The sequence below is a fragment of the Cibotium barometz genome, chromosome 57, assembly GCF_041138505.1.
Source record: "Cibotium barometz isolate CiBa-2024 chromosome 57, ASM4113850v1, whole genome shotgun sequence".
NCBI lineage: Eukaryota > Viridiplantae > Streptophyta > Polypodiopsida > Cyatheales > Cibotiaceae > Cibotium > Cibotium barometz.
Window position 1 is genome coordinate 19,735,476 of NC_141102.1, and position 22,389 is coordinate 19,757,864.

At 40.4% G+C, this 22,389-nt stretch overlaps 1 pseudogene; it reads right to left on the minus strand.

The window, feature by feature from the left end:
• Positions 1-1,495: 1,495 nt before the first annotated feature.
• The window catches only part of LOC147606533 (uncharacterized), a 29,298-nt pseudogene continuing 8,404 nt past the window's right edge, over positions 1,496-22,389 (minus strand).

Sequence of the window (22,389 nt, forward strand, 5' to 3'; positions counted from 1 at the left end):
CCAGATGATAAAGCCCTACCTGTTCCCCGCACACTCATACATCAGTACTTCTTGCAGGCCTTAAAGGATCTCCACAACCAACCTTATGTATTGGACAAACCAGCTACTCCCTCTCTTCCACATTCTCAACCACAACTTACCCCTTTCTCAATGGAGGATCTACTCAAGGGGAATACCATGTCAGTAAACCTCTTTGATCTACTGTGGATTAGCCTGAACTTCCAACAATGTCGTAGTACACTATTGGATCAACTCAATGGTACATCCACCAATTCTAGTGGTGGGCAATATGGTGGGTTTCCCCTTCCCTTCGGTGTTCCCGGTTGCATGGGTATCAGCCGTTGCCAATCCCTCTCTTACACACTATCGGAGCCCCCACCTTTCGGTGGAGATTCCTGGTACCTCAATTTCTGGGGCCATTTCGATGGTGGATCTAGGGTTAAACTCATAGTAGAATTCACACTCCATGAAGTAGGCCTCAAGGTGATGTGAGGCAATTTCTGTGTTCGGATGGCCGACCAACGGTAGTGAAAGGAGTCATTGTAGTCATCCAAGGGATTCCATTCTTACTTGACTTTGTGTTGATCTTGCTTCTTGAAGTTAGAGGAGCCTACTCTTTACTCATTGGTTGTCCATGGCTCAGAAGTACAGGTGTTCTACACGATTGGGGTTCCAGCCAGATTGTGGATTCCTCACCGAAAGCATGGCCCACAGGAACTCAAATTAGAGGAAGGTCTAGATTAAGGAATCTGTGGTGCCAGAGTAGCCCCCATCTCTTCTTCCACCTCCTCAACAACCACGTCTTGGTCAATGACAGAAGAAGGGCTTGTTTCCCATGGTGATGACAAACAACTCCTTGACAGGCTCCAGGCAGCAGAAAGCCTCACATCCTACATGGTGGAAGTTAGTGTGGAGAGCCCCCAAGACAAAGAGACAAACACGCACACCCAAGTGCCCCACTTGGGAGGACCCATCTTGAATCAAGCCAAGCATTGCTACAGGAAGAAGAAATTTCCTCTAGCCTCCACACCTCTACCCTACTCCCAACTGCTAATGGTTCCACCACCCTCCCCATCCCCACTTCCTTGTGGACATCAATGTTCCAACTAGCACCGTTACCTTGTCCAGTCTCCTTTACAACTTAGAAAGCCTAGTTACCCTCATGCTCTGCAGCATCTATTATAGCATCACCTTATTTCATCTCGAAAATCCTCATCCTCCTCTACCCACACCACCATAAGGGTCACTCATGAATCTCCCTCCCCTTCTACATATGCCATCAGAGCCGCCCTTGATCCTTGCCACACATACTTACACATCTCCTGGCTATCTTCCCAACCATTTTACAGCCTCTTGCACCATTGACCACTTTAGTAGGCAAGTGCCACCTCCTATCTCCAACGACCACACTTATAACACTCGTCCCATTCGAGTACCAAAACAACCATCACAAGCAGCCAACTCCTGTCACCCCACCATGTGCGATTCTTTACTTTCACTCCATGCCACCATTCAACACTCGATCACTAGCTCTACAAGTTGGGCATGCCAATGTGTCTGAAACGAGCCACAAGATCAACTCCCACAGTAACCCAACACAAACCCCACCCACCCTGGCAAGTAGGTTTATCTCTTAGTCTCTCTCTACAAAAAAAAGAAAAAAGAAAAAAGAAAAAGAAAACAAAACAAAACAAAAGAAGAGCTTGATTTTTCCTCTATGCCTTTGGTATGCCTTTGGTTCGGCCGTCAACCCCTCCTTCCCCACTCGTAGGTCTTAGCCACTACCCCCTTCTTTCTGTCCCATCAGCCGTCCCTTTTACCCTCCATTGGGACATCCTTTCCACTTTTGCGAGATCCACCTGGCTATCTAGAGGACTTCCTTTGCAGGATGTTCTTTTTAATCCATTTGGAGGACGTACATTTTTTTACCCATGTGGAGGATGTCATTTTTCACACATTGGAGGACGTTCTTTTTACCATCCACTCTTGGTAGACATACTTCCACCAAAGCTCTTTTGGTTTCTTCCTTCCACCCATTTGCGGAGGGCTAGCACCATCTTCACAAGTGGCCATCTCATCTTGGCAAATGTCATGGCACGCAGACACATCTTGAAGACATCCTTTTTTCCATCACCCTTGGGGGATGTCCTTTTTCCATCAACCCATCTTGGTGGATGTGCTGGTGTACCGTGGACACATCTCGATGATGTCCTTTTTTCCATCACCCTGGGGCGGTCATCCTCTTTTTTCCATCGACCCATGTGGCGGTCATCCTCTCTCACCTCACCATACCTCACGTCCATCCTCTTGCTAAAAACTAACCACCCTGATCTCTACTGTCTGCCGCCATCCTTCTCTCTCCTCTCTTCTCAAGCATCCACCCCATACCCTCATCGGCTCTACCACTAATATTCTATCTGCCAACCCCAAACTTGGATCTTCCCTGCCAATACTTTTGCATGTTTGCCCTTTTTTCCCCTCCCTAGCAACTGTCTGCCAACCCTCCTCCCCAAGGGCTGTCCGTCAGCTCCCTTTCCCATGGGATGTTCATGAAGTCCTATCCTGTTATATGTACATTATGTGTGCTATGTTATATACACATTATGTGTGCATATACTAGGAGGCTAACCCACATTAGGCTTGTGAGCATGGGAGCATGGGAACAAGCTCTAGTGGAGCGCATGGGTTAGGACTAACCTTAAGGGTTAAGATTAGGGTTAGGCATCCAAGGGTCACACATGGGGAATGGAAAGTCAAGAGTCACTTGAGGGCCCTCCTATATAATAGGGGCATGGGGCACACTCAAGAGGGCTTGGAGGCTTGGAGGCTTGGGCTATGGTCTCTTGTGTAGAGGTTCATGTCTACTCATCTACCATTTCACACTATAGCTACATGCTATTGGATTGGAGTTATACCTCTTGATGGTATGGGACATCAAGGTAGAGGTATGATGTATTTCATTATTATTCATGTGTGCATCCCTTGGGCTCGGGGGTGGTTGGGTGGTTGAGTTTATGCCTGATTTATGTATGTTTATGCATAATAATTATATAGAGAGATCTTAGGGTTTTAACAGCGGTATCAGAGAAATCTCTATTTAATTGTTGTTGATTTTTTAGTAAATTTTAATATTTACTAATAAAATAATATTTTTTATTGATTTGTGTTGATGAATTGCACGTGGATCATCGATTTGGTGATTGGAACGTGTGTAACTACAATTCAATGGACGAATCAACGTTGCGGGGAAATTCCGTGAGTTAATGCTAATTTTTCCTATTTTTTTGGTTAAAATCAAGCATTAATGGAATTTTTTACAAAAATACCATAAAGTTTATGGTGGATATTTTTGTAGAATGGATTCCCTGAATTTCTAGAATTTTTAGAAATTTTTCCTAATTTTTTAGGAGTTTTTTGAGCATTTTTTTGATTCAATTTCTACTGAAATTCAATAGGGGACAGCGTGTTGATGCATGAGATGCTCTCCCATGTGCGTGGGACTCTCTCCGCCTCTCAAATCTAATTTTTCCTTCTTTTTTCCGTGAGAAAATCTCTTTAAAATGATTTTTTTAAACATTAATGATAATTATAATTAGAAAAAAGTTTAATTAAAAACTTAATCATGGATTAAGTTAATCTCTCTGATTAACAGAGAGAGAGAGAAGAGATTGGAGGAGAAGGATTGTAATGGAGAGGAAAGGAAGGAGAGAGGGGGGAAGAGAGAGTCCCTCTCTCTCTCAGATCTCTACGCGCAGGCGACGGGAGGGGGGGCTGTGCAAAGCGGTAAAAAACGCCCCTCCCCTAAAAAAATCAAATTGGTTATAAGCTACAAAAAAAGCTTATTTTTCATTTTTTTAAAAATGAGTTTTTTTATTAAAAAAAAGCTTTTGAATTTATTTCTGAAAAAAGCTTGAAAAAAGCCTGAAAAATATGGGATTTGAGGAAAAAAATCCCTGAAAATTTTCTGAAAATTTCTTCTTGAAAATTCTTAGCTTTTCAACTTCCGGAAAACCTTTGGCTTTCTGTTTTCCTGAAACCTTTTGGCTTTTCAAACGAGAAATTAATATTTTCGAGGGTTATTTAATGTTGAAGTACGTTTTCTCGTGCTGACATTAGATAGATGCGAGTTATTCACATATTATTAATACGATTATACCTTGTATTAATGGATATTTATGTTTGGATTAATTCTAAACGATGTATTCATGATTTTTTACCATTGTTTAGCCATTCTTTTTGGACATGTTCCTTAATTTCTTTTGATGGCTATAATTTGTGTTCAAAGTGTGTTTCACACTACAAGACAATGCTGCCATACACGCGTTTCATACACGCGATAAATTACGAACGCGTGTATAGTCGCGCTTGTATTTGAATAGAATCGAGCGCGTGTATTTTAGCATTTAAGTTCGCGTGTATATTTGCATTTATCAACGCGTGTATAAACGCGTTTATATACACGCAGTAATACACGGATAAATACACGATAATATTTACGGGGTAATACTCGCTATTATACACGGATAAATACACGCCACTGTACACGGATTAATACACGCATGGCAGAGAAAAACTGAAAAAAAACTGAATTCCTTAACAAAATTAAAAACTATTTTCCTTAAACCATCTCATAGTACATTACAGTATACATCATTACACAATCCCACTACATGCATTTACAACAATGAAATATATTCAAAAATAAATCATGCATATGAGATGATAGAAATGTCATCAATTTAGAACATACAGTGACGGATTGGTTAGGGTTCGATCTCATCTTCAATAAGATCCATCCTTGCCAAACGATCAACATCAATATCCATTTGATCAATTGGTAAGGCTACGATTAAATTTATTCCACTATCGATATTCTGTACTCCATTGATAATGGTATCGATGTATTAGCTCCCTCAAAGCTACTAATGACACCGCAATCTTGTGTATTTCTCTTTTCATCAATTCTTTGTGTTCGAAAATGCTTGCCTTCACACCATATAGCATTGAACATAGTGCATTGGACCAAAATAGAAGCAATATTTGTGTAAGCAATGTGAATAAATATTAAAAGCAAATCACTTACAACTAATGCAAAACATTAGTTCTATGTACCTTTGACATGCATCCTCGTGCATACTCCCATTCTTCCCCCGTGATATGCAGCCCCTCGTCGCTCTCTGCTCTCTCCATTTCCTCATGCAACCAATCAACATGGATATCATTCAGAAGTGTTGCTAGATGCTTAGGGTACGCCTTCCGAGAGCCATGTTGCCTCCGAAAGAGAGCTCTTTCTGCTTGCCTTTTTGTCTTTGCATCCTCATATCTTGTAACCCATCTGCTCATCACATCACTATTAAGGATACAAGTGAAATTGAGATCATCAATCAATGTTCTGTCAATTACTTTACTCTGTCCTTTTCCTTGAGGCACAATAGAGGTCATCCTCAAGTCCTCTTCATTGCTCCATAGTCGTGGCAAAGAGCTGTCCACCTGACCAAGAAATTCTGAAATATATACAAGAGACTCTTGTATCAACCAACCCTCGACCATGCTTCCTTCAGGCCTTGCACTTTGCCTCACAAAGTCTTTTAAGGTCTTCATGAAGCGCCCTAGGAAGAACATCCAACGTGCATGCACAGTACCACATAAAGCAATTTCGTCCACTAAATGCACAATGAGATGTAGTTGACTTGTGAGAATGGTTCGCGGAAAAGTCTCCTCTACCAAACAAACCACCTCCACTGCCACAACAGGCGCATCATCCAATGTGGCTGGATCAATTGCTTTGGAACTAACATATCTGAAAAATAAATAAATAGTACGTTATACCTCATGCACGTTCATTTTGCAAGGTATAATGAAGGGTGATCTGAGCATGGGTTTTACATACCTCACAAGCTCGCCCATCTTATAAATACAATTTTTCAAACTCTTATTCGCACAATGGTCGATGCTAGTAGGTAGTATGAACTGCGCACATAAGAGCACATTTATGGTTTATGGCATTACAAAATTTAATTTCAACGTACGTACAAGACTTGGAAAACACTTACTTGAAGCATCTTGTGCCAATCGTGGGACTTCAACCCATATAGTTGCTCAACGCCTCTTTTCTTAGTGGTTGTAAAGGCTCCCTTCAATGATCTCATGCATCCAGTGGGAGTACGCAAAGTGGTGATGGCCTGCTTTACCTGCTTCTCCTCTTTCTTTGATATAATCCATGGTGCAGGCGGAAGACGAACGTGCCCACCCACCTCTCGTCGTGCGTAGGGTACCATGTTAGGGTGTGGTACTGCATCCTACTTCAATTTATCAAATTATATGTTACAACTCTATTAATTTAATTTGGATACCATGAGTCATTTGAATACCATCAATTTACATCTACTCACCTCTAAACCTGTTTGATTCCATTCTCCATACATGGAGATGTGATTCAAGGTAATTCGACATGCTCGTACAATGCATCCTTGACATCGATTACACATACATTTGATCCGTTGTCCCAACCACACATCGCGATTACGATGACGCATTGTCTCATCTTCCCCAGAACTGCTTGAAGAGGTTGATGACATCCTGTGTACAAATCAGAAAACACAAAATCATTATATGTTTTTAATGAAAGCACAAAATTGCGTGTATTGATGCGGCTATATCCTAAAACTTGCGTGTATTAACGCGGCTACTTCCTAAAAATCGCGTGTATTCACGCAGCTAATTTTTGCAAAACGCGTGTATGAACGCAGCTAAAATCATATACACGCGAATATACCTGCGTTCATAAACGCGAATGTAAACGCGGCTGCATATTTAAACTAAAAATAGCCCGCCTTCCCCAAATATAGATTTTGAACTTAGAAATCAACAGTGCATGCGTTTTTGCCTGTTTTCGCCTCTTCCAACAGCAAGGAGGGAGCAGAGAAAGGAGCACACACACGGGAGAAGGAGGGAGCAGAGAAGGAGCAGAGAGGACTCACTTTTTCAGAGGTGAGTGACTTTGTCCTGTGCCTTGTCTCTTTTGTCAGATTTGTTTACTTTGCTCTTTGCTCTTTGGGTTTGTCTTTTTGCACACGATTGGGTTGCTGCATCCTGACAGGGGCGACAATGGCTGGTCCTTTTATAAGGACATTCTGTCTTTGTCGGGGGGTCGGTCTTTTCGAGAAATTTTTTTCGCAGGTCGCGTGTACAAACGCGTGTAGAAGCGCGTGTAAGCTGTCTGCAGAGTTTTTTCACGCGTATATACACGCGTTTTTGGCCGGGTGTATACACGCGTTTTTTGACGGGTGTATACACGTGTTTCTGCAGACAGAAAACTGCGGCGTTTCAGATTTCATGATTTGCAGGCAATTGACTTGTGTAATGACAATGTGTGAGTCAAGAGACAGCCCATGATGTGCATGATGATGTTTGTTGCAGGTTCTTTATGGATATTCCAGGTTCTTCATCCGATCCATTTGCGTACAGCAATTGGTTGATGGAGATGATGAATCACTTTGGGCGCCAACCTGGTCCGGTTGAGCTTACAGAGTATATGTATGCCCATCCCCCTCCTTCCCTGCCTGGTGTCTATACCCCTACCGCGAGTATCCAGGGCACTCCAGTGCCGTCTATTCCTCCGAGTCCGACGAGACGGCATGCAGCTTCTCCTCTTCCACGTCCACCGAGGAGACATACCTCGTCCCAGACACACTCACGTACACCCTCACAGCCACCATCACGTGCTCCCTCAGAGCCACCGTCACGTCAGGGCTCACAGCCACCGTCACGTAGACAATCCCCCAGTCGTGACTCCACCCGCAGCAGTAGGAAGAGTGGGAGTGGAGGATGCGGCGGGTGCTTTGGTGGGGGAGGTGGGGGAGGTGGGGGAGGTAGTAGGGCACGCGGTGAGAGAGGAGATAGAGGGAGAAGAGTTAGAGGAGACAGTTCGAAAGAGGAGGAGATGAGAGAGATGGAGAGAGTGGTTTGCTATGATGTGACGGATAGGGGCGGGATAGTGATGGATGCGAGGGGGAGGGAGGTAATGGAGTACATGCGTGGGGTAGTATCAAACTCATATAGAAATTGTTTTATTAAATTTAAAGATCAAAATAGCCGATTAGTTGGGGAGGTGATAGAGGCTGTACACAGTCGGTACCCCAATCCCCCACATGCTACATTCTCGGATGTATGGGGAAGGACGCGAATAAGGGAGATCTTAAGTAATAAAAGATCTCACCTTAAAAAACTCGCGTACGATGACCGGCTAAATGTAGCTGCGGGTGGCTATCCTGCCGAGAAACCTGCCACTGCGCACAAACGCGAGTGGAAGGAGGCAAAGAAACGAGCAGAGGGTGGCGTGAAGAGCAGGCAGCATGTGGAGGCAGGACGGATCCAGATGGAGACCGTTGGATCTTCGCATTTCGGATCTGGCGGCGTCGAGTCATGGGAGGCAGAGTTCGTAAGTATCCTGCCACTTTATTTGATTGTTTACTTAATTCATTGATTCTATGAATTGTTTTAATCTTACAAATTGTGTTGATTATGATACAGCGACGGGTTACGGGGAGGAAGCCCACAACCCACGATACTGCGTATGCTCACCGGCATAGCAGACGTGACACGTGGGCCATCTTCAGAGCCGAGGGACGTATTACGGACGCGCAGTTTGAGTTGGCCATGAGACCATACGGTCGACAGGTACTTGAAAATTCGTAACGAATGGTTTTGGTTTATTGAATTGCATATATATATACTTATATACTATATATTACTTGAACAGGCACAAGCTGCTGATGATCCACCGGCCGCCGCTGCAGAGGGTGGACGTGAGCACTACTCCTCGGACATTCCGACCGATGTGAGCTCATCTGAGCATGGGGGGAGCACCGAGTCATCATCTGGGTCTGAGTAGTACTCAGACTTGTAGTATCACATTCCATATTTAGGATGTGATTGTATATATTTTTTTGTAAACTCAAGCCATGGGCTACTTCGAGATATGGACTCCCTTGTATACATGTATGAAATTTTGATAGTAATATTGAATTGATTGATCGATAGTATTACATTCATGTCTGTCTTGAATCGTGTAATGACAATGTATGCATTCATGTCGTTCTTGTCTTAATCTCCCTCGTGCATATGTTCTTCGTGGAATATGGTCTAATGGGATGGTCTAATGCACCAAAAACCCTAAACCAGAGAGTGCTATTGGGTGCTGGAATGCTGGAACAGTATTCAGGCACCAAATAGCACTCTCTGGATTTTTTTTTTTGCTCTCTGTTCGCGTGTATAAACGCGTCAAAACTACTAAAACTTGCGTGTATCTGCGCGGATACCCTGGAAATTACGCGTGTATTAATGCGTATAAACTGGCAATAACGCGTGTATAAGCGCATCTAAATTAAAGAAATGCGTGTATAGCCGCATGTAAAAACGCGTCTGGGACATTGGAACTGAACAGGATGCGGCTATACACCCGTGTATAAGCGCGTCTAATATAATAAGAAGCGTGTATAGCGGCGTGTATTAACGCGTCTGTATAAAAAAACGCGGCTACGTACCCGTGTATACACGCGTCTGAGAGGTACTGTACACGCGGTTTTACACGCATGTCTCTGGCCGCGATTATACACGCGCTGATACACGGGCCCGCTACTTTTTTTCACAAGTCATTTTTAGCGGCTAAGAGCGCGGGTATGAGCCCGATCCCTTGTAGTGTCACCTTTGACACTTTTCCATGATAATTTATTTTGCACTTATTAAAGTTTACATTAAGCTTAATTTCTTGTTAGTTGATCGGTTTGTTTTGGTGGATTTTTATTGGATGTTTTCCAAGTTTTATATGGACTCATTAGGTTCTGCCTAGATCACTTGTGTCTAGGGGTTTTTTATTGAGTGCTACACACATGTGTTTCACTTTCTTACTTTGGAGTTTTATTTGAACAACACAATGTTCATATACTCCAGATTGATGAGTTGGCCACCAATTTAAATGCTTCTTTTTGCATGATTTATGTCCATTAGATGGTATGCATTGATTTTTATGATCAACTATGGTGTTTATGGATTTGAGGAGCTTCTATGCTTTTATCCATGGTTTTATAAGGATCTTTTGATCTTTTGAATAATTACATGTGCTTTGAAGGTAGCATTTGCCTTCATTTTTTACACATAATTTTGGAGTATATTTCTTATACTCTTGTATATATTCCAACTCGGATACCTAGTTGCTTATATATCTAGGTGAGTTATTTTTCTACCCTAACTTTATTGTGTTTTGGGTAGTTATCATTAGAAAGGCGCCAATAATACAATTTATTTTCTAATGATGTACTCAGAAGGAGTTATTCCTTGATGTAGTCTCAAGTATATAGAGACAGGTTTAGTATGTGAAAGTCTGGATAAGGCCATCTTATTCCTTTTACACAGGATTTTATTCGTATTTTCCTAGACGGCATACTAGTTTTAAATTGTTAATTTATGTATGGGTGGTATCATGGTGGTATGGGACGCTAGTGATCCCTATCTTATGGGATAATTTGGGCTCAAGATTATAGCTTTGTTTACATCACTTAGCATGTTGATCTCAACATTCAAAGACAATCTTATTTTCTAAATTCACTAGAAGTTATAGTAGGCATTCTCTAGATAAACATCTTTTATCTATAGCCTGCATGTTTTGATGAGGGTAATCTCATCGGCATTTTCACTTGTTGAAATCTCTTTCTTTAGAGTTCAAACAAGTTTATCTTGTTGTGTTCGGATAAGGAAATTCGGATTCTTCCTTTGTTGGCATTTCTTTCTCTAGTTCCGTACTTTAGGTGATTTACACAATCAACCTGATAGGTTTACGGATGGACATATGTAACTCATCGAGACATTGATGATTCTCTATGTTGATATGGGTAACTCGAGACGTCGATTATTCCATATGCAGATGTGGATATGTCGGGGTGCTGATGAATCCCTGGTTTCTGTTGTTATAATGCCATGTTTTCTTACTTTATTCCGAATGGTTTACAACGAGGAAGTTACTTTGAATGTGAATTGCTCTGATCATCCACAGTCTGATGGGCAAACAGAGTGTATGAATCAGATTGTAGAGTATATGCTTCGTGTATATGTCTCTAGGAAATCATCATATTGGAAAAAATATCTTCCAATGATGGAATTTGCCTATAACAGTTCTAAATTTACGGCTATTATTTTTTAGTCCGTGCAAACTTATGTATGGGTATCAACCCAGGGCACCTATTGATGTCGGTCTTAAGGACATCGAGCTTGATGCATCGAGGGATTTCTTGCGAGATATGCAGGAAATGCTGACCGAAGCTCGGGATTCTATCAGGAGTGCTCATGATAGGGCACGGCTTTATGCTGATAGGGGATGCTCATCTCGGTCTTTTGAACCAGGAGCGTTGGTTTATTTTAATGTTCCTAAAGATTTTCAGACTTTGTCAATGGGAAAATGCTCGAATTTATCTCCTAGATATTGTGGTCCATCTTGAGTTATACATCGGATTGACACGGTTGCATTTGAACTTCATCCAGTCTTTCATATCAATATATTGAAAGGGAAACTAGGAGGTGAGGATAACATAGTTACTCCTCAAGAACTCTTTGAAGTTGATGAATTATCCTATGTTCCACATGAACACATGAACCTGATAAGGTACTTGAATTCAGGGAGAGGAAACTTTGTAGTTGACTAATCCCTGAGGTTAAAATTAGGTGGAAAGATAGGGAAATTGAGGATTTGACTTGGGAGTCGGTTGAGATTGTTCAGTGCAGTTCTCCTTCTTTTGATTGCAAGAGTGCAATGTTTTGAGAGAGGGGAAGTATGTTATATGTACATTATGTGTGCTATGTTATATACACATTATGTGTGCATATACTAGGAGGCTAACCCACATTAGGCTTGTGAGCATGGGAGCATGGGAACAAGCTCTAGTGGAGCATGGGAGCATGGGAACAAGCTCTAGTGGAGCATGGGTTAGGACTAATCTTAAGGCTTAAGGTTAGGGTCAGGCATCCAAGGGTCACACATGGGGAATGGAAAGTCAAAAGTCACTTGAGGGCCCTCCTATATAATAGGGGAATGGGGCACACTCAAGGGGGCCTGGAGGCTTGGAGGCTTGGGCTATGGTCTCTTGTGTAGAGGTTCATGTCTACTCATCTACCATTTCACACTATAGCTACATGCTATTGGATTGGAGTTATACCTCTTGATGGTATGGGAATCAAGGTAGAGGTATTATGTATTTCATTATTATTCATGTGTGCATTCCTTGGGCTCGGGGGTGGTTGGGTGGTTGAGTTTATGCCTGATTTATGCATGTTTATGCATAACAATTATCTAGAGAGATCTTAGGGTTTTAACATATCCATTGGCTGTCCACCACACTCTTAACACGATCCGTCACCTTCCCTTGGGTCACCCACTAACAAACCTCCACCCCTCCCCTTTCGCTGGTCCACCAAATTTCCCCCTCACGGCCATTCGACAAACCCCAACCCCCCCCTCACAGACATCCCTCCATCTCCACCTCCACCCTTCCTTGCGGCCATCCTCTCCATACTCAACCTCATCTCTCTATCAAACATTTCTCCATGTCAATTCCCATCACAACATCCACCTCACCCCTTAACCCTCCGACATGTATGGATGACATTGATCAAAATTGTGACACCTTTTTTGGACCGTTGGATAAAGTAAACTAGGGCCAGTAAACTAGGGGTGAAAAACATAGAATATAATGGCTTGAAACTACATGGTTTCATTGCTTGAAGGTATAATGTAGTGGTAAGATGTTTCCAAGGTCTTGAGTTCAAATCCTCTTTTGCACATAACATCTTGCTCCAAAATTTTCTAAGTCCCAAACCCAAATTCACCCTCATTCCAGGATGTAAACTAGGGAAGTAAACTATGATTTGCTAAGTAAACTAGCAAGTAAACTATGCTCGCTTAGTAAACTAGGAAGTAAACTATGATTGCTTAGTAAACTATGCCCGCTTAGTAAACTAGAAAGTAAACTAGGAAGTAAACTATGATTGCTTAGTAAACTAGGAATTAAACTATTTCCATTTAGTAAACTAGGAAGTAAACTATGATCGCTTAGTAACCTAGTGTATTGACCCTAGTTTACTCGCCCTAGTTTAGTGGACCTAGTTTACTTTATCCGGACAGCCCAAAAAAGGTGTCGTAATTTTCGATCAATGCCATCCATTGATGTCACCTGACAAGGGTCTTTAAGACCCTATGGAACTTAGTCCTGAGGCTCCCCCCCAGCTATCCATGCCACCCTCTCGTCGACCAATAACTCACTGCACCGCCTGGGTTATATGCCAGACCTCCTCAAGCTATCTGCGAATCCGCTCTGGTTGCCATTCACCACCTCTTGAACTTCCTATCTACCCTCTCTCATCGCCCTTCACCCATCACTCTGCACTCGGCACCTTGATAGCGCCTTTTGTCTGTCCCCTTCAGACCTACGATCGCCCACTGTGCCCACTTCATCCATACATCCATCCACATCATCCACATCAATCCACATTATCCACTCCTCCATCCACATCAATCCACATTACCCACACATCAATCCACATCTTCCATACATCTATCCACATCAATCCACATTCATTTCATAAGTATTCCCATTCTCATCTAATCACATCTTTTTCTATCTCATCACTTATTTTCTCATTTATCCTCATCAAATCTCATCCACTTGCATCTACCCATACATCTCATCCACTTGCATCTACCCACATATCCATCACTTCACATACATTAACATCTATCCAGTTTACATCCCATCTTATCACATCCATTTCACATCACATCTCATTCATTCACATCCCGATTCTCATGCTAACACATTCATTCACATCCCTTATCGTTCATTCACATCCTGATTCACATCCCATCACGTCCATTCACATGCCTTATCATTCATTCATATCTCGATTCACATGCTATCACATTCATTCACATCCTATATCATTCATTCACATCCCGATTCATAGGTTATCACATTCATTCACATCCCTTATCATTTATTCACATCTCGATTCACATGACATCACATCTCATGTATTCATTTACATTTATTTGATTTACATCACATCTATTTACCTCTCATTCTCATCACATCTATTCGTATCACATCTATCCATGCATTCATTCCCATCTATCTGATTCGCATTACATCTCATCACATCTATTTACCTCTCATTCTCATCACATCCGTCCATCCATCCATTCTCATCTATCTAATTCACATTACATCTCATCACATCTATTTACCTCTCATTCTCATCACATCTATTCTCATCACATCCATCCATCCATTCATTCCCATCTATCTAGTTTGCATTACATCTCATCACATCTATTTACCTCTCATTCTCATCACATCCATCCATCCATTCATTCCTATCTATCTGATTCGCATTACATCTCATCACATCCATCCATCCATTCATTCCCATCTATCTAATTCGCATTACATCTCATCACATCTATTCACCTCACATTCTCGTCACTTCTATTCTCATCACATCCATTCTCATCTATCTGATTCATATCACATCTTATCACATCTATTTATAGAATGTAAGAGAATTCTTATTTTTGATATAAAGATTCTTTACGCATCTATTTATGTATAAGAACAACTTTAGTGGGAAATAACACTTTTTTAAAAATTTGTTTTCTCATCTATTTATGCATAAATTCAATTTTAAGGAGAATTACACTTTCGAAATAAAAATAAATCTTTTATGCATCTTTCTATGCATAAATTCAATTTCAATGAGAATAACTCTTTTGAAATAAAAATAAATTTCTTTATGCATCTTTCTATGCATAAAATCAAAATTGATGAGAATAACTCTTTTGAAATAAAAATAGATTTCTTTATGCATCTTTCTATGCATAAAATCAAAATTGATGAAAGTAACGCTTTTATAATAAAAAAAATTCTTTTATGCATCTATTTATGCATAAATTAAATTTTAATGAAAGTAACACTTTTATAATTTTTAAAAAAATTCTTTTATGCATCTATTTATGCATAAAAATCAATTTTGATAAAAGTAACACTTTTATAATTAAAATATTCCCAATATGCATCTTTCTCTGCATAGAAATTAATTCTAATGAAAATAACACTTTTATAATAAAAATATTTCTAATATGCATTTTTCTATGCATAGAATAAAAAAAACACTTTTAGAATACACAAGAGGTGGGGATTGCTCTTCTTGAATATTAAAAAGATAAAACTTATTTCACCAAATTTAAGAAAATTTTGCCATAACCTCCTTTGTATGGCTAGCCATTTTTAAAATTTTTCTATCCTCAAGTTACTTAAAAATTGTCCCAAATGGTTTAAAGCATTCTAAACTAATCAAATTTCACTTTTAAAGAGAAACAATATGAAAAGTTTAATTCTAACAAATTGATTACTTATCTAGGATAAAGAAAGGTTGAATTTAAGAATGAAGAGAGGGGGAAAGCCTTTCCAACAAGGCATAACATCATTTTTTCATTTTAAAGAAAACAAAAATTAGAAAACCATTAAAAGAAATAAAGAAAAAGTAGGATTTCTAGCTTACATGAATTTCTGTGAGCTTTCCTTTGGCTTGATGGTTTGAGGGATCTACTCTTGTTTGCAACAAGAGTGGCCACCAATTCTTTTGAAGAGGAAAAGGTCAAAAACTAATGAATTATCAATAAATTCACTGTTTTTGGCTCTGGGGTGGAGTAGAGTAGCAGTGCATAAAACACTATTAACCATTTACAAAGGGGGAGGCTTCATTTATAGGAAAAAGTGAGCCTCTAACCAAGCAAACTGATTCTAGAATTTTTCAGATCAGTTTGGTCAATTTTTGACCGTTTTTAGGGTAGTTTAGTTTACTTTTTGGATCTAGTTGAAGCAAGAGAGAGGAGAGATGAAAATATCTCATTATTTGTGAGTTTAAAAATCAACCACACATGTGAAATAGGCGCCTCCTTCATGAGGGAAAATCCCCCACATCGAGGTGTCAAAAATGCATCATTTCCTCTAAAAATCTCTTTTTTAACTAATAACCTTGTCCTTAGTCAACTCTTCATCTTATGTGAGTATTTACTCATTTTTGGGGGGATTTTCTTTATTTCTTCAATTTATCTCCTCCCTACATTTAGATTAATCTGATTGGCCCCTGGGAACCTTAATCTAAAATTTTCAGAAAATCTGGACCCTTAGGCTAAGGCCTTTTGAACAAATTATAATTTATTCCTAATGCACCTTCTGAATTTCTTTTTGAACTTCTATTTCGGGGGAATTTATTTTACTAAGAAGAGATATTTTTTCATCCAAAAATATCTAAAGATTGAATAACCTCTCTCTAGAATATTTTCTCTCTCTAAGCCAAAACAGGGTAAAACAGGATCTTTCTTTTATTTCAGAGAGGAGAATAATTATAAGAGTAGAAGGGGAGGTACATACACCTCATAAATCTATTGTCAAAGTCAAGTTGATGAAAATCTCGTTTTGTCAGAATCATGAGGCGCGCCAGACATGGAAGGGATGGAGTTCATGTGCAACACATTCAAGAAACCAATTACCATTGGCACAATGGTGATTGATGCAGTTCATGGGGTTCGTAGCATGGCATGGAGCTCAAACAACAGGTTTGAGATTATGTTGCATGGATTGTTAAAACTAGATGTTGAACGTGCACAATTTGTCCTCATCACATTTGTAACATTCAAGCAACTTGTAGCCTTAGAGAGTGCTTTAGAGAGGGTAACTGGGAAATACAAGATGGCAAATGGTAGCGTGGATATTAACCCTCCTAATAGAGATCATGTGGACGGATCATTCAATACTTTTTTGGCACATGTATTAGTGAGCAAAGAGAAAGATTTCATGGACAATCATTGCTACCAATATTTGGAGCATAGACCATATATTTTGAATACTTCTGGCAATAGTGATAGTCATAATGGTGACTCAAATAGACATGAAGAGCAAACCAGTGCACACAGACTATTACTAAAGATGAAAGATGTTATTTCTACAACTACATAATCTTTTTGTAGGGAGGATGAGTATATTTTGATGTATTTGCATTGGGAAGTGCATGTAGAATGGCTCTTGCAAACAAACGAAAGACAGTTGCAATGGTTCCAAGTTTAAAATAATTACATGATGAGATTGAATCAATGTGTTCAAGATTTTCTGAGGGGGATCTTGAAATCGGTTCATAGACTGGAATCACAAAGCAATGAGATGATTCTATGTTTACAAATTAGAAGCTTTTGATAGAAGGCCCCGCACTAGAGCATATAGCTACACTTATTACAAAGGAGCATGAAGGGGCAATGTTAGACTTTGTTGATCAACTTCTTCTCAATAAGTGAGACACAGTAGGTATTTAAAAAGCATATTTAGTTCTCATTTTATTGGTAGGATAGTTTTTTCCATTGTGATATATAAGTAAATGCTCTAGGAATATCATCACTTAGATTTTTATGTATGGTACTTATGATCTTCACTTAGTAGAAAAACTTCTATCTCATTTTGTAAAATTCAAAAACACTATTATTGAGCTAATTTGACTGTATTAGAATTTGTTCATTGTAATAAAGTAAAACAATGCCATGCTTACATTAGATCAATTAGACCATGTGCTTACGATTTTTTTATTGACACCCCAAACAAAGATTTGGACACTTATTCAAATTTAATCCTCGCATATAGTTTATTGACACCCCAAATTTAATCATTTGGGTATGTCAATAAGGTTACGTAAAGTTTATATTCATACATAAGATTTGAAAAATTGGCCAAATCTGTAGCATTTACACCCATGACATAGATTTGAACAAGTGACTAAATCTAGAAATTCACATCCATCTATAATATTTGATCTCTAGCATTACCCACCCTTAACATAGATTTGGACAAGTAATTAAATCTAGCCAATAACACCCATGAACAAGTAATTAAATCTAGCCAATAACACCCATGAACAAGATGTCTACTATCATCTAGTGAGATTTGGATAACTGACCAAATCCAACATTCAAATCTATCCAAATATGTGAACAACTAATATAAATATAGGACCAAATTTAATTCTATGTACTTAGAGATATATCGGGTATTTTAAGAGTAATGAAATCATGTGTTTGTGATTTTCTAATTGAGTTTTGGTCGATTGACTCAATGTCTTCTATCTTTTCTTTTCCCTATAACACGCATACACAAGACAATATCTAGATAGATTTGGATAACTAATTAAATACAACATTAAAAACCATCCACAATGTGGACAATTGATCATATTACCAATTTGATTTTTTATAGTGTAAAATATATATAATATTTGTGAGAAGTTATATGTGTGATTTTTTTATTGAGTTTTGGTCGATTAACAACATGTCTTTCATCTTTTCTTTTTCAACAGATAAAGTATCTCACAGATGTGTTAACGAGGATAATGATAACATATGATTGGATACAAGGAATGTGATAGGCCAAATGTCTGTAATATTGAATTTGAATGGATTATTGTTAGACCGTTGCTTCACAAAGTTAAATAAGTATACAAGCTTACATTGTGGGACAATTCCTGAACCATTTACAAACATTGCAGCACTCACTTCAGGCATGTTTACATTCAACGTAAATATTCTGCCCACTCTGTTGCCTTTTGCAACCAACCTGCACTTGTCTTTAAAGTCTTCAACATAACAACCATCAGGGTTAAACCGAACCTGCAAACCCTGCTCAATCATCTGGCCCACTGAAACTAGATTCTTTGTTATGTTCGGTACATGAAGTACATTTGCAAGGTACTTCACTTTGCCATCCTGCATAGACAATGGCACATCTCCAACATGGGCAATTGGATAAGCTGTGTCATCCCCTGTTTCCACAAAACCTGGTCTTTCTGGGTTTTTCATCTCCTTGAACCACTCCCCATGAATTGTCATGTGGTTTGAAGCACCTGAATCAACATACCATACATCATCTTTTTGTGTTGCATCAACATTTTCAGACATGGCATTCATGACATGCTGCATAACAAACAACCTTTCATTATCCTCATTATTTTTGCTCGAGGATGCATAGTTGTTTTGCTCCAATTTTCCATTTTGCATGTCGACATGCTTCTTATAACACTCTGCCTGCACATGTCCAGGCTTACCATAATAAAAGCATCCACGTGTCGTTATACTGCCTTTGCCAATTTCCACGGCCTGCCTCTGATTTGGCCTCTTCCACCTGCGTGTTGTTGTTGTTGTTGTGAATTTTGGGACTGTTGTTGTTGCTGCTGTTGGCCATAATTTTGATTACCTGTTCGGCCACCTCCTTGACCACGTCCACGGCCTCCTCTACCTCATCCTCTTCCTGAACTTGTGTAGAAGGCCTGTTGCTCTTAACGGTTTTTGCTTTGTGAAGACTGCTAGTCTTCACCCAAGCTTTTCTCTTCTATAATCAGCATAGACACCAAATCTGTAAAATTGGGAATGTTCTCCCGAGTCTAAATAGACGTCCTGAACACCTTGTATTGTGGCCCGGGACCACGTAGACAAACTTCCACCTTACCATCATCATCTACTGACACACCAATAGATGCAAGGGATTCCACAATACCCTTTATCTTCAACGCATAATCATTCACAGACATGCTCTTTTTCTCCACAGTATGAAGTTCATTCTTCAACTGTATCTTACGTGCCTTGGTATTTGTTTCATAGAGCTTTACCAAGGTGTCCCACATCTCCTTGGGGGACTTGGCATCCTGAATGTGCCCAATCATGGTGTCCTGTATACTAATGGAAAGCCAATACATAACTTTCCTGGCTCCTTGGTTCTAGTCTTTAAACTCTTTCACATCTGCAGCAGTCGAATTTATGTCCGGTATCTCTGGTGCCTCTTCATGCTCACCTTCTATGTAATCCCAATAGCCCTTTCCCATCAGGTTGCTCGTCAACCTGAACCTCCAAGCATGGAAGTTATTCTTATCAAGCTTCTCAGCCACAATCTGGGTTATCCCATCATTTGACATCTTGCAAAACACAAAAATTTACCAGAAACTGCACTCTGGTTTTTCCTGCACAAACTGCTGTATTTTCTGTAGCGGTACTGTAGTACATTCAAATGTCACAACCAGTGACCTCAATGTGCATACATACACCCAATGGCAACTGTTGACCTCTTTGCAGCACTCACAGTGTCTACACAGCCAATCTGTCTTCTTGCAGTTCTTAAAACAGAGTTCTGCAAAGAATCGACGACTTACCCGCGCAGTGCTCGAAATCGCCTATTTTCTGAAAAACGGAGGTTGAGACGCGTCCGAAATGCGTTTTTCGCCTAGAAAACATGGTCCGATAGGACAGTATAGTTGCCCTATAGCTTTACTCCCACGAAGAAAGCTCCTCAATCAGAGATCGTTTGTCGGTGCCTCCCGTAGAGCTCCCGACAAGGGTGTGGTCATCACCAACGCAAATAGGGAAGAGTAGTTGAAGCTCTTACCCTCGTACTGCTTCCTATGGTTCTCTTTCTTGTAGCTCAGCCCTTAGCATGAACCAGGCTCTGATACCATGAAAAGATGCAGGGGGGAGGAGAGCTTGAGCTCTTGCAAGCACACACACACACTCACAAAACCCTAATAGAGAACACACAAGGTGAGAGGCTGAAAATCTTCTTCTTCTTCACTCAACACTCAACACACCATATACAAAGATAAGAGTACTCATAATATGAAAGGTACTCAACCAATACATATAAGGGTTCTCTATAGTGTGAACCCAACTAAATGAGCTGGCGCTATAACTATGCCAGTCTCTAGATTGGCCGTCACACAGCCTGTCATCCCACTGGCTGCATATCACCCAAGATCTCACCAACCATGCCAGTGGTGTAAATATGGGGCCTATCCCCCAGGGGGGTCATCAATGTCCACCGCCTCACTAGATGAGGTTGATATCTCAACATATATAGGAGGGCCCTCAAGTGACTCTTGACTCTCCATTTCCCATGTGTGACCCTTGGATGCCTGACCCTAACCTTAACCCTTAAGGTTAGTCCTAACCCATGCTCCACTAGAGCTTGTTCCCATGATCCCATGCTCACAAGCCTAATGTGGGTTAGCCTCCTAGTATATGCACACATAAAGTACATATAACATACTTCCCCTCTCTTAAAACATTGCACTCTTGCAATGAAAAGAAGGAGAATTGCGCTGAATAATCTCAACCGACTCCCAAGTCAAATCCTCTATTTCCCTATCTTTCCACCTAATTTTAACCTCGGAGATTAGTCAACTACAAAGTTTCCTTTCCTTGAATTCAAGTACCTGTGCGCTTTTACCGCACGAGTCAGAGATGGGGACTTGCCAAACACCGTATGCGAGCCATGAATGGCTGCAAGCATACAACCAGAAACTAGCAAGCTCAAACAGAAAGCAAAGATGTGTCACTCACCGCTCAAACCGTCGTCGTGAAGGATTCTCGCGTTGCAGTGAAGAAGGAGCCGCCGTCTCCGCTCTAACGCCGTGCCGCCACACAGTGCTCGATCACTCTCTCTCTCTCTCTCTCTCTCTCTCACACATACGCAGGAGAAGGGGACTGAGAAGATAAGGCAAGAGCACACTTTGTATTCAACACAGTGCTCGATCACTCTCTCTCTCTCTCTCTCTCTCTCTCTCTCTCTCTCTCTCTCACATACGCAGGAGAAGGGGACTGAGAAGATAAGGCAAGAGCACACATTGAGAATGAGAGTTTTAGGGTTACATTTGACTCTTATAGGTGACTTAGCCGTTCATACATGGGCGCCCATACATGGCCGGCCAATCCTAACCCTTATCCTACTGATATTCAAGGTGTGCCTCTCATTGGCGATCACCCAATCCGTTTATCCTTTACATGTGGTGCCGACAAGCCCGGCCCAGGACTCAGAATACTTAGATTAATTACATGACGTAAAACGTAGTACGTCTAAATGTTCGTCATAGGTTAACATGCCTCCTTTCCTGATGTAGATTCCGTCCTCGGAATCTATGGTATGGTAAGCTCGATAGGGTTTGTTGTGGGAGCCCGTCTGCAAAACAGGAAAGTAGAGTGAAAGTATGCTGGAATTCAAAAGATATAGAGTGTAATAAAGTCAAGCATATTAGACCACAATGGATATTGCCATAAGAACTTAGTTTAAGGGGTCACAATAATGAGCTAGCGTAGCAAATTAACAGGAGTTTAAAATTATTGAAAGTAAATCAAGAGTTAGCAAGGTGTCAAAGGTTAATCAAGGTTTATAACTGGCCTAAGTCAAGGAAAATAACCAAGCTTAATAAATAAACAGATGACCACAATGTGTCTACTCTACGAACAAGTTAATACCACGAGCC